The 9654-nt window shown below is 40.9% G+C and overlaps 1 pseudogene; it reads right to left on the reverse strand.

Annotated features, from left to right (window-relative positions):
• Window positions 1-3445: 3445 nt before the first annotated feature.
• On the reverse strand, window positions 3446-4394 carry LOC120231044 (annotated as a pseudogene).
• Between the last annotated feature and the right edge of the window lie 5260 nt (window positions 4395-9654).

Raw genomic sequence — 9654 nt, forward strand, 5'->3', positions numbered from 1 at the left:
CTCCACTTCCTGGAGAGGCAGGAACTGAAGTTAAGTTAGATATTAAGTCTCCGTGGAGCTTAACATAAATCACTCCATTTGGGATCAGTTTCCTTTTAACAAGCCTTAGTGCAGGTGTATTCTATTGCTCAGTTAGCAGTCACTTTAAGAGCAAAAGACTGTAGCTTTGTAAAGCTTTCTCTTAGAAAATGTAAAGTGGAGGGGTGCCTGGGTGGCTCAGTCGGTTAAGCGTCAGACTTCAGCTCAGGTCATGATCTCACTGTTCCTGGGAGCGGGCCCCATGTTGGGCTCTGTGCTGACAGCTAGCTCAGAGCCTGGAGGCTGCTTCGGATTCTGTATCTCCCTCTCTCTCTAACCCTCCCCTGCTCACAATGCCTCTCTCTCTCTCTCTCTCCCTCTCTCAGAAATAAATAAATAAATAAATAAATAAATAAATAAATAAAAGAAATAAAAAAAGAAAATGTAAAGTGGAATCTACTCCTTGCAGGTCTCTCCTTGAGTGATCTCATCCCAAAATATTTCATAGATTTCATTCTTCAGTCATTTAACAAAGTAAAGTTTTTAAAAAATTTTTAATGTTTATTTATTTTTGAGAGAGAGAACGCCGCAAGAAGCCAAGAGGCAGAGAGAGAGGGAGACACAGCATCTGAAGCAGGCTCCGGGCTCTGAGCTGTCAGCACAGAGCCCGACGTGGGGCTCGAATGCATGAACCATGAGATCATGACCTGAGCTGAAGTCGGATGCTCAACCGACTGAGCCACCCAGGCGCCCCAACAAAGTATAGTTTGAGTAGAATCTCTTCTCCCTTTTCATTTCCAAATAAATCTATTTCCTATTTATTCCAAATCCTGGATCAAAGGTTATCCACCTGTCATCCTAGGATTCCTATGTGTCCAGGGCACTAAGAAAGCCCTTTCATCCATTTTCAGTATTTCCTACACAAATTGTACTTAAAATTTTTTTAAAGCTTATTTATTTATTTTGAGAGAGACAGAGAGGGGGAGAGAGAGGGAGAGAGAGAGAGAGAGAGAGAGAGAGAGAATCCCAAGCAGGCTCTGAGATGTCAACCAGAACCTGATGCAGGGCTTGAACCCACAAACCCCCAGATCATGACCTGAGCCTAAATCAAGAGTCAGACACTTAACCAAATGAGCCACACAGGGGCCTCCAGAGATTGTACTTTTATGATAAGGTTGTACTCATTTACTAAAAATAAGTCTTTGCCTTTAAATGAAATAATCTATGACCCAAGTGACATTTATGTGGATCAGAAGACCTCATTAGCATTCTTTAGTGGAAATACATGGAAATGTAAATAGTTTGATAAAAGAAATTTGGAAGATGGACACTTTCAGAATGTGGGGCTCCCCTGGGCAAATGATGTTTAATGAGAAATCAGCCCCATGGCTGCATTGTCACCATAGCTATGTCTACTGTCCCTTTGCTACTGATACATCTATCACAGCCTCTAACTCGGGAAAACCCGAGAAGCCCAGCCCACTGCTGGGGCCAACTTCTCCACTGGGGAATCCCCACAGGGCTGGCCAAATCGAAAGCATACCTCCCTGCTGGGTTTGCCAACCCTGCTGTCCAGAAAACTTGGATACACTCTTCACAAGAGAAGCCACTAACTCAAGAGCCAAGGGTGTGGAAAAGAGAAAGGGAGAAATTTATTTCGGGTGTCATCAGCTGTAACAGGCTCAAGTCTTAACAACTGACTTCTCTACGGGCAAGAGGGACATCTAGAGTATTATAAGAAGAGGTTGGGGTGGGGGGACGTGCAAGAGGGAAGGCAGAGAGTTCAGTGATCATGGGTGGGGCTCAGTATGTGTTCAGTCCATTATCATGGGTATAGTCTTCTAGGCCTTCCATTGCTATTGGGGCTTTTCTGGTGTGGTGGTGGGAAAATGTCTTCTTCAATGCCTCAGGAAAGTGTGATGGGCAATAAACACAATGCGTTTTATTTAGAGCATGAGTTAAGTGGGCTTGTCTATTTCTGGTTTTAACTATTGGGGTCTAAGTTGAGCAAGAGAGCTCACTGATGCTGTTGGGAGTTCAACACAGTTGGCAAGAAAAAAATTTTCCTTTACCCTTTGAAGTTTCTTCTGGCTGGTTTAAGAATGAAATTGACAGGAGACATATTAACTGGAGAAAATCTAATTTAGTTTTATAAGTACAGGAACCCTACATACATGAGAGATTCAAAGACAGAAAGGTAAAATGGGGTAAATGCCACCCTAAGCTAAGGAAAGGGGGAGGGGCTCAAGGATTCAAAAGCGCAGAGGGCGATTCACAGGCCAATGTGAAGAGCAAAGGTTTGGAAATTCAGTGTTTGCCTTGTCATACAGAAGGGCCACTCAGATAACATGTATCTCTGGTAACAACTCTTATTTTGAAAAAGATCCCCAATTTAGACTTTTTTTTAGAAACCCTAAATTTTGGGGGGGCATCTGAGTGGCTCAGTCGGTTGGGCATCTGGCTTCAGCTCAGGTCATCGTGGTTCATGAGTTCGAGCCCTGCGTCGGGCTCTGTGCCGACAGCTCAGAGTGTGGAGCCTGCTTCAGATTCTATGTCTCCTTCTGTCTGCCCCTCCCCCACTTGCACTCTTGTCTTTCACCCTGTCTCAAAAATAAACAAACATTTGAAAAAAAAATTTTTTAATTAAAAGAAAACCTAGATTTTTTGTTAAATGAGTACAAAGACAAACATTTAACATCTGAAGTACTTTGAGGATTTCATCTCAATTTCACTTGTTCTGTTACAGAAACTGACCTAAGAGGTTAGAAATTCAAGGATACAACCTACGAGGTTATAACTAACGGAACGGACTGGTGAAACATGGTGGAAGGAGTAAAACTAGTCAGAAGTACTCGTGTTAGAGGGTATATGTGTGGCTAGGATGTTTTCCAACAGGCTCCCTAAAGATATCTGAGTGAACTAATCTGGGTCCCTGTGGAGGATGAGTAGATGCCAGAATCTCTCAGAGATCTCTGTCTTTCCTTTTAAAGGGTATCCGTAGGTATGCTTAGCCCCTCAAGGGGTACAAGTTAGACTGAGCCCCAACCCTTTTCCTCCAGTGTTCCTCTACCTTCAAGCACCTGCACGCTGTCATCACATCCACCCGCTGCTTACAGAAGATGCATATAGTGAAGGTAGGAACTGCAGACCTAAACAGAGGGTCCCCAGATACAGAAAGTTGTGGGGGGTAAATGATAATCTACAAATACCCTCTTGGTTAAGCTAATGCACCTTTTAAAATAAAGACCATAGTTTCTTCTGCTGGTGACAACTTGTAGTCTCAGCATGGTCTGTTTCAAAAAAAAGGACCTGGTTCAGGTAAGTTTCAGAGAAGGAAAAAGACTTTCATCAACACCCAGTGCACAGTGGAAGAGGCACCAAGTTCTCTCCTACATTAATGAGAATTCCAAAGCGGCGTACATCATTTTCAGTGATGAGTATCAGCATCTCCAAACTGGCCAACAGCTGTTGGTGGAGTAGCTGCCTCCATTCCATCATCATAACCTCTTATCGAATCTTCTGTCCAGACTCCAGCCATGGTAGATGGGCTGCCCACAGACTGAGACAGACTTCCTTCCAATCTCTCCAGTGTAGCCCGGCCTTCTGCTGCTATATGGGATACTCCTCCTTCACAGATACGAAACGTAGGCATGTCTCCTGCTCTTGTCATGTGCTTCTACATTATATTCTTCTTCTTTCATAAGCATCTGAATCTTCATCCTGAGGATCTGAGTGCGAAGCCTGGCCCTCACACATCATGGTGAACGCTCCCTCCAAGCTGGTTTATCATGAGGCACAAATCTAAATTCGGCAATAGGTTCAGTGTCATCATCACTGTCTTCTTCTTTACCAGCAACAGATTCTTTTGACTCTTCTCCCAATTTGGCATTTGCTGTAACATACAAATGCTCATCGTGGATAGATTTTTAGGTTCCTGGATACCGCATGCACACTAACGGTGGAGTATTCCAGTGAGAACCTTAATTCAGAGCTGTCTAACCAAGACACGCAGCTTTTGGCATTGCAAAAGGTGCTAGCGCAGGGGCCCTTCCGGTTCATCATAGCCTGGAGAATCTGACTGCTGCTGCTGGAGCCCCTCAGCTGACCAGGGCTTCAGTAAACTTAAATGTTTTTTTAATGTTTATTTATTTTTGAGAGGGAGAGAGACAGAGCATGAGCAGGAGAGGGGCAGAGAGAGAGAGGGAGACACAGAATCTGAAGCAGGCTCCAGACCCTGGGCTGTCCACACAGAGTCCAGTGAAGGGCTTGAACTCACCAAGGATGAGATCATGACCTGAGCCAAAGTCAGAAGCTCAACAGACTGACTGAGCCACCCGGGCACCCCAGGGCTGCGGTAAACTTTTGAGGAAGCTCATTGCAGCAGAGAACTCAGAGACATAGGCTCAGAGGAGCACAGCAGCCCTTCAGTTCAGATTTTTCTAGGTAGTTAGGGGAGGAGCAAAATTTGTCTTGAGGCTGCAGGATCTCAGTTGCCTTCAGCTCAGAATAATCTTCATGCCACAGTTGATTCATCTTGGGGCCGCCTGGCTCCAGCTTCTTCTACAGTTTCTGAACTGTAACTTCCCTGAAGTTTCACACATTACAGTTTGAGCCGGTAGGTTGTTTCATCTCATTGGAATCTGTTAGTCCTGACAGTAGGTTAGTTTGGTCAAACTCATTTCAGGTGTACTCTCAAAGTTAGGCCTGTGGTTCCAATAGTCAGATATTAAGTAAGAGACATTTTTTTTCTATGGAACAAAAGAAAGACACTGGCTAATGACTGGATTAAATGTTAAGCCAGTTTCTGAGTTTTTAGGTAACCGGTGGAGGAGGCTTTTAAGCGTCAGATTCAAGCATCTTCGGATAGCGCGAAGGCAGGTGCTGGCAATCTGACAGATCTGGTTTGTAGATCAAATGTCTCTGATGTTTTCTGAGCAAGAGGCATGAAGATTGTCTATTCATGAGCTGTTATGGCAATTTCTCGGAAGTTTACATCAAGTCATTTATATTTAGTTTGTAGGGCTTTAGGGAAAAGGGCAGTTTTAGTTTTCAAATGATCCCAAGTCAGGAAGGTGGGAGAAAAGGCAAAATGTTAGTTTGGAGAGCTGTAGCCAGGCGTTGGAGGACACCAGAAGAAATCTAGGATTTCTAGTCTAGTTTATAATGAGTAGTATTAAAATGGAATATCTACAAGGATGTGTTCTTGAAATGTATGTTTTCTCTATAATCATTTTTATCATTTTTTACCAAAATAGCCAAATTATCAATAATTTGTTTGCTAAATAAGTTTAGCTTTAAAGAAGAACTTGGCCTTATTACTTACATGCATGTGTGCAGCAAGAATAATGGTTGACCATACAGACGGCTTAAAACCTGCTTTGTTTGGAGCGTGTGGGTGGCTCAGTTGGTTGAGTGCCTGACTCTTGGCTCAGGTCATGATCCTGGGGTCATGGGGTCGGGCTGCATGTTGAATGTGGTGTCTGCTTAAAATTCTTTCCCTCTCCCTCTGCCCCTCTCCCCTGTTTGCATACTCTCTTTCTCAAATAAAATAATAATAAAAACTGCTTTGCTGGAACTTTTTATTAGATCTCTAGATTGAACTTTAAAAAATTTTTTTAAACATTTATTTATTATTGAGAAACAGAGACAGAGCATGAGCATGGGAGGGGCAGAAAGGGGGAGAGACACAGAATCCGAAGCAGGCTCCAGGCTCTGAGCTGTCAGCACGGAGCCCCATACGGGGCTCAAACCCATGAGTGGTGAAATCATGACCCAAGCCAAAGTCGGACGCTCAACCCACTGAGCCACCCAGACGCCCCTAAATTGAACTTTTAAGTCTCTTGAAACTAGAAGCCAAGCCACACACCTTGACTGTAATCCCTTTGAATTTGGATGCATGCCTCTCTTTTTAAAAAAACTTTTTTAAGTGTTTTTATTTATTTTTGGGGGGGTGCGGGGGTTGGGGTAGAGAGGGCACAAGTGGAGGAGGGGCAAAGAGAGAAGGAGACACAGAATCCGAAGCCGGCTCCAGGCTCTGAGTTGTCAGCACAGAGCCCGAGGCGGGGCTCTAACAAACTGCAAGACCATGTCCTGAGCTGAAGTCAGACACTTAACTGACTGAGTCACCCAGGTGACCCTGAGTTCTTCTCTTCTTAAGGTCTGCCAAACATGAGATTGTTGCTCCAGCCGGGAAGTACTCTTAACTCACTTGGTAAGGCCGCTGGGAACTCTGTAAGCAAAGTATCAGGCTGATATTTCCAAGAGGACTTATTGGCTCCATAAAGTCAACATTAGCTCCCTAAAGCTGTCTGGTCAGATCTGAGTCTATGCATGTCTCTCTCAAATAGAACATTCCAGTCAAAGCCCTGGTAATATAACCAATGTTTCCAATTGTGTCCTGTCACCAAGAGAACGAATTCTTACTGGACTTATGTAAATAAATAGATTGCCACAAAAATATAAGAACGCTCACTGAGAGTTTCTGAATTCTGGAGGGTTCAGGTAGAGAGAAAAGATAAATGTTTCAATTTGTCCACAAAGGTGTATTTTATCTAACTGCTGTAAGTCAGTTAGGTTAAGAAGAAAAGTTTTCTTAAATCTGGAAAAAACAAAACACTTTAAAAAATGTCAGCAATGTTTCAAATAAGAAGCCATAAAAAGTAAGATTATCTGCCTCCATTTATTCGGTTCCCGCCCTTCCCATGTTCTTATTTCTTGTTCTGATTGAATTCAATTTTTCTACTAGTTCTGGAAATTTTTACCTAGTTCAGTTTTATGATCTAAGATTATCAGAAACCTGTATTCAGAGGTTTTGTTATGTTTTTTTTCATGAGTCTCACTGATGATGAGGCGTATTTGCAAGAAACTTACAAAGCCACCTTAGTAAAAGTGTAACTGTCTGTAAATGATAGAAGACTTAAAAATGGCTAAGGTTAAAGATCTCATTAGAGTTCATTACAATGCAGTTGACAAGGAAATTTGGTTATTTTTGTGACATACAACACTTCAAGATAATAACATAGAAGGACATCAGATTTCTAGATGTTTCATATAATTTTTGAAACATTTTAATAACATGTCCATATTAATATTATAAAAGAGAGTTTAATATCACATATTTGACAATATTTCCCATGTAACTTAACATACCAAAGAAGTCTCATTAGTTTAATTTCTCATAAAATTTCTTTGGATTGTTCCAGTGGCTTGCTAGAAAGTTTCAGCTAGATTGTGGTTAGCAGACTCCATTTCAGAATTTGATTTTGGAAAGTATATATGTATACTTGTATAATGATTATGGATCATTATGAAATAATATTTAATTATCTATTTAACCTAAGTGACAAGGAAAGATTTCAAAGGCAAAGGTCACATAGTTGTGAATGAAATTTAGTTTCTTTAATATTAAGACTAGTTTTGTTAAGTAATCAAAGAGCTAATAAATACAGGAAATTATTTTGGCAAATGTAGAATCACTACGTGTCTCAAAATAGAAATACTTAAACAGTAAAGAAAAACTTCTGTTTACAATTTTTTATGAAGATCGGACCAATGGTTCAAGAAAATTTTGTACCTATAACAAAGAGAAAACAAAACTTTGTACCAGTGTACTTTTGGTGTTAAAACTCATTTACTCACTTAAATTATCCTAATTTTTTTTAAGTTTATTTATTTATTTTGAGGGGTGGAGAGGTTGTTGCAGGCGAGGGCAGAGAGACAGAATCCTGAGCTGAAATCAAGAGTCAGATGCTTGGGGTGCCTGGGTGGCTCAGTCGTTTTAAGTGTCTGACTTCAACTCAGGTCATGAACTTGTGGTTTGTGGGGTCAAGCTGCACATCGGGTTCTGTGCTCAGAGCCTGGAGCCAGCTTCAGATTCTGTCTCCCTCTCTCTCTGCCCCTCCCCTGCTCATGCTCTATCTCTGTTTCTCTCTCTCTCTCTCTCAAAAATAAATACAGATTAAAAAAAAAAGGTGATGGGTGCTTAGCCAACTGAGCCAGCCAGGTGCCCCTAAATTATCCTAATCTTAGCCAGCACTGAGCACACATAAAATTTCTTTCTAAAAATTCTTTCTCCATAAACCTACAACATTTTTAAAAAACACATTTAGATTTCGTCCTAAATTTTACCTCTTTAAAATAACCAGTCTTACTTTAGGACAAAACTATTTTTCCCCCTAAACAAATATATATATTTTTATCCCTTATACTTTTTCTTAGAAAAAAACATGTATCTTACTTCTCTTGCATAGAGTTGTTTCCCTTATTATTTCTAGGAGTCTTAATTACATTTATGAGAATTCTTAATACTTAGCAACCTTAATTCTAGTGAAAACTGTGTAATAAGCAACTGTGAACCCTGTTACAGCAGAATTCTTTAGACTGACAAATTTATTAATACATTTCATAATTTTTAGAAACATATTTATATAGTACAATATTTTTTTAAATGTTTATTTATTCTGAGAGAGAGTGAGAGTACATGAGTGCATGTAAGCTGGGGAGAAGGAGAGAGGGAGAGAGGGATCTTAAGCAGGCTCCACACTGTCAGCGCCGAGCCCAACATGGGGCGCAATCCCACAAACCCAACCATGAGATCATGACCTGACCTGAAATCAAGAGTTGGATGCCACCCAGGTGCCCCAGTACAATCTTTCAATGAAGCATAAAACACACTCACTAACAGACTCAAATTTGTCTTTAGTTTCTTTGTAAGACAAAAGTAGGTAAATATGTATTCACTATTTTATCTTATTTACACTTAAAATTTTTTTTTAATGTTTTGTTTGTTTTTGAGAGAGAGGAGACAGAATGTGAGCGGGTGACAGAGAGAGGGAGACACAGAATCCGAAGCAAGTCTGGGCCCTCAGTTGTTAGCGCAGAGCCTGATGCGGGGCTCAGACTCAGGGACCGTAAGATCATGACCTGAGCTGAGGTCAGACGCTTAGCCATCTGAGCCACCCAGGCACCCCTACACTGTTTATTTACTTGTCTTAACAAATATGCTTAGACCACCCACAAAACTTCATGAGGAATTAGATAGAGTCAACCATTCTATTGTTTTTGTTTTGTTTTATTTTGTTTTGTAACAAAATAAACTTTTGTTACAAATTTTGCAACAGAGATACTATGAACTTATGTGACTTTTAAAAAAAAAACATTTATTTTGAGAGAGAGAGTGTGTGTGTGCATGGGTGCAGGTCAGGGAGGGACAGAGAAAGAGAATGGGAGAGAGGGAATCCTAAGTAGGCTCCATGCTGTCAGCAACGTACCTGACTTGGGCTCAATCTCACAAACCACGGGATTATGACCTGAGCAGAAACCAAGAGTCGGCCACTTAACCCACTGAGCCACTTAGGTGTCCTGGACTTATCTGACTTTTAATAAACACAAGCAGAATAAAAGTTTCATATTTAATGCTGGTAACTCTAAAGATATGTCTATTTTAATTAAACCAACAACCTTACATTAGCTTCAAAACTAAATATTTTCCCAGATCATGTGAACTCAAAAGACATTTGGGTTAGTTTTTATCTTTCTGAGTTTTAGAATGCTCAATCTGTACAAGTATGTGCCTTCATACTAACTAAATAAAGCTCTTTTACAAATTAATTTTAGCAATATCATCCAGAGGTAGAG

This window comes from Hyaena hyaena, unplaced genomic scaffold, assembly GCF_003009895.1.
Source record: "Hyaena hyaena isolate Hyena2069 unplaced genomic scaffold, ASM300989v1 scaffold_52, whole genome shotgun sequence".
NCBI lineage: Eukaryota > Metazoa > Chordata > Mammalia > Carnivora > Hyaenidae > Hyaena > Hyaena hyaena.